The sequence below is a fragment of the Hibiscus syriacus genome, unplaced genomic scaffold (genome assembly GCF_006381635.1).
Source record: "Hibiscus syriacus cultivar Baekdansim isolate YM2019G1 unplaced genomic scaffold, ASM638163v2 tig00111640_pilon, whole genome shotgun sequence".
NCBI lineage: Eukaryota > Viridiplantae > Streptophyta > Magnoliopsida > Malvales > Malvaceae > Hibiscus > Hibiscus syriacus.
Genome location: NW_024063142.1, coordinates 1,093,510 through 1,097,295, shown reverse-complemented (window position 1 = coordinate 1,097,295; position 3,786 = coordinate 1,093,510). Strand labels below are relative to the sequence as shown.

At 36.6% G+C, this 3,786-nt stretch overlaps 1 pseudogene; it reads right to left on the bottom strand.

Annotated features, from left to right (window-relative positions):
• Nucleotides 1-239: 239 nt before the first annotated feature.
• On the bottom strand, nucleotides 240-1,647 carry LOC120166358 (annotated as a pseudogene).
• Between the last annotated feature and the right edge of the window lie 2,139 nt (nucleotides 1,648-3,786).

Sequence of the window (3,786 nt, the reverse complement as noted above, 5' to 3'; positions counted from 1 at the left end):
AATCTTTAAATTGAGATTAAAAAAACTAACGTAATGGATAATTTGCTCTCCATTCAAGCATGTAAACACCAAGATTTTAACCTAAACCAGTAAAAAGTAAGAGTGGATGTTAAAAGGAGCAGATTGTTTTGTATTTACCGTGTATAGTGTAGAAATTTTTACAACGTTGAAAGAAAGAGTAAAATACAGAAAGCTAATTTACATTTTGTTTTGTCAAGGACTTTAGCTCTGAGTCGGACTCAGACACAGCCAGTTTGTTCCACCAGCTCTTTTACAAAACCACCGCGGTTACATTGCTTCCAGCTGATCAAATCCTCCAGTTCAAGATAAATCTTGGAATCATTCACCGATGAAAGATCTTCGCTTGTTACATTCTCGACGCCCGAGCTTTTCCCCTAGTAGGCTTTCCGACATATCATAAACATTACACTTCTCTGCTGCACTCCTCTTTTCATCATCCTCAACTGAAAAGTACAATCCATCTTCCTCATCGTTGTTCTCGATTTGATCTGCTGCCGGCAAAAGATTTGACAACTCATCAGGTTCCATAGCCACAGCCAAGCTCTTTGTGATTGTTGTCCCGAACAATTTCCTCTTCTTGCTCAAGTTGAACTCAACTTCATCGATCAGCTCTTTATTTTGTTGGTTTCTTTTCTGAGCTACTCGTTGAAGAAAATTGGGATATTTAGCAATTTTAGCAAAGAAACTGCACATACGTTGCTGCCTACACTCCACGAAATGAATTCGCTCATGGACAGTACTGAGCTGATGATTTGATTCTTCTTGTTGTTGCCTCAGTTTCAAAACTTCCGATTGCAGTACACTTCTATCCTTCTCCAATGTCTCCACCTCGGCTTCCAACCCTATATTACTCGTTGAATTGTAGGCATAAAAAACTCCTTGTTGTTGCCTGTTATTATATCTACTTCTCCTCTTAATGTTTTTCAGCAAATGCTTCTTTCCTCCTTGAAACCCTTCATTTGCAAATTCCCACCTATCCGAATCAATCTTTCTAAACCCCTAAAAGAACACAGAATAAAATACTAAATGTTAGGGGGAAATGGACAGAAATTTTTGTTAGAAAAAAGGGTATTTACTAATAATGCTTACATAAGTGTTGAGTTGGCGGATGAAGCTGGAGAAGTTCTTGTGCTTGAAGTATTTGGGAAGGAGATCTTCGGAGAACTTATGAGAATCCCAAACGATGAAGCTGTTGCGGTTACTGCTCCAGGAAACAATCGGGTCGGTTTCCGGATCCTCAACCATCTCATATGTTTTTCTCAGAAACGGTGGAGGACCCGACTCGTTTAATCCTTCCATTGGTTTCGGCAAATGCCCATCAGATGAACTGGAATAAGACGACCCGTTATTACTGACTACGTTGTTACGATCCCGGCCGTTCATCATATCATCAATGACTCCGGTTTCTTCATCCTCTTCCTCTTTAACTGATTTCAACAAAGCTTCGAGATGATCTTCGCCGTTAGATTCAGCTACCGGCTCTTCCTTGACTACTACGATACCCGACTCATTTTGATTCTCGTACTCTGGTTCGTCGCCCATTTTCTTTGAAAACGCCGCTGTGTAACTCAAACTAAACCCTTCTCGGCCTCCATTGTCGAGCACCACCATGTTCACTCTCTCTTTTTCTTCCTCCTCGTAGGCTTTAAGTTTTGTTTTTAAGGAGAGTATGGCAGCAAAAATGAAGAAATTAATAGGAGAAAAAAATATGGCTGTGTTATCAGCTGTCTCAACTCTAAACTGCAAAGCACAGGGATATCTTGCCACGTAGCGTTTGCTTTTCTTCCCTTATTGCCATTTGTAGATATTCTATCATTGTCTCCACCCAATCTAAACCCCTAGGTTTTGCTTTATTTTCAGTATTACCCCATCACCCCTTCCATAAGATCACGCCACGTGGAACAATAGTGAAGGCAATTGTCAGCTCGTTCTTTTTTTGAATCACAGCCGGTGAGCTCCTTGTTCATTTTTTCCTTCGTGATGAAAACCCATTCACCTTGCAATGGCATCTCCTAGCCGTATGATGGATACGCTTATTCGGTCGCATTCGGTCCTTCCTCTGCATGGGCGCCAAGTGCCTCTTTATTAAATCTTATCAGAAAGGAAAAAAGGGACCGATCGTTAGGGTAGTTTAAATTCGGGTACCGACGTTTCGGATACCCGAATCTTCGGTTAATTGATAGATCAACCCATATTTCAACCCGAATATTATGTATACTCGGTAATTAGGTACCCAAATTTTATGGGTATCCATAATTCAAGTAATTGGGTACATAGTTTTTTATTATTTTCAAATTATTAACTTTTTAAAAAATATATAATTTATATTATTAAACAAATTATTATATTAATTATTAAACATATATTGGGTGAGGTTTTTTTTAATTATATTAGTTTAATTTAATATATAAAATTATTAATAATTAAAAAATTAATATTATCATATATAAAAAAATGTAATCGGATATTTGAGTAATCGCGTATTCGGAAAAATATAATTATGTGACTTGGGCAGACCGGAAAATGTCGAGTCGAATAATAATTTTTAAAATTATCGATTTTTAATTCGAGTTATCGGATCGAGTCAAATATTTTTTAACATCCCTAAAGATCGTATAGTTGTCGACAAATGGGAATATAAAATTCAACCGATAATATGACGCCACGTCATCAAGTGATGCGGTCGAAGAGGCAAAAGCTAAAACCCTAGCTTGCCTCTAATTAAAGCACATCACATCAGATTTTTAGCTGCACTGGTAGCAGTACTAGTGGCACCGATGACAGAGTGTCAGATTAGATAGCAGTGGTTATTGGTCGGGCCCTCTCTGGCTTAATAAACTGAGTACATCGCGGCTTAATCTGCTTCACTTGTTTACTTTCAATGTATTTTTCTTGAGAAAACGAATTTTAGAGTTTAATTATGAAATCACCCGAGTAGCAGACGGGGATGGTCAGACCGACTAGGCATATATACTCCCACATCTCCAGGGTTTATGAGTTGCCTTTGAAGAAATTTTTAAAGCAATGATAACATGACTAGGGATGTCGATGCAATGGATGGGATGGTTATGTTACTGGCAATTTTAACCAAAAATCACCCCTAATAATTAAATATTACATGTTTAGACATCATTTCTTTAAGTATTATCGATCTAACATTTTTTTCTTATAAAGTGAAGATCATGAGGTACACGCCTTCGGAGAGTTTTGTCCGAGCTGGCATCACGATGAAAAAGCGCGGATTATAATCCTCGCCTTCGCGAGTTCTATCCGAGCTGACACTACGGTGGTAAAGCACAAATCATGAAACACGCCTAATATTAGAAATCAGACACGTGGCAGAAATATCCACGCCTTGCATTTAAATCCCAATCGTCTCGCCTAAATAATACCCAACCCCCTCCCTCTCCCCTATAAATACATTTTCGTCCAACACTCATACTACACAAAAAACACTCTTCCTTTTATATATATCATTTTATCAAATTTTGAGCAAGTATATTTATCGTTTTTATTTTTGTTTTTAGAAGCTAATTTTTTTATTATATATATAATCATTTAATAGTTTATTATTTTATTTTATTATACTACTTTTTTTATTACTTTTTGTAGTCATAAAATGGTAGGCAGATTGTTGCGTTTAGATAAGAATCATATATCGAGTTATTTTGCTCATACGGTAATAATTTTATTTATATTATTTTATTTATTATGAATGTTTTGTTCATTTATTTTTTAGTATTAGTTTATATTTTAATTTTGTAT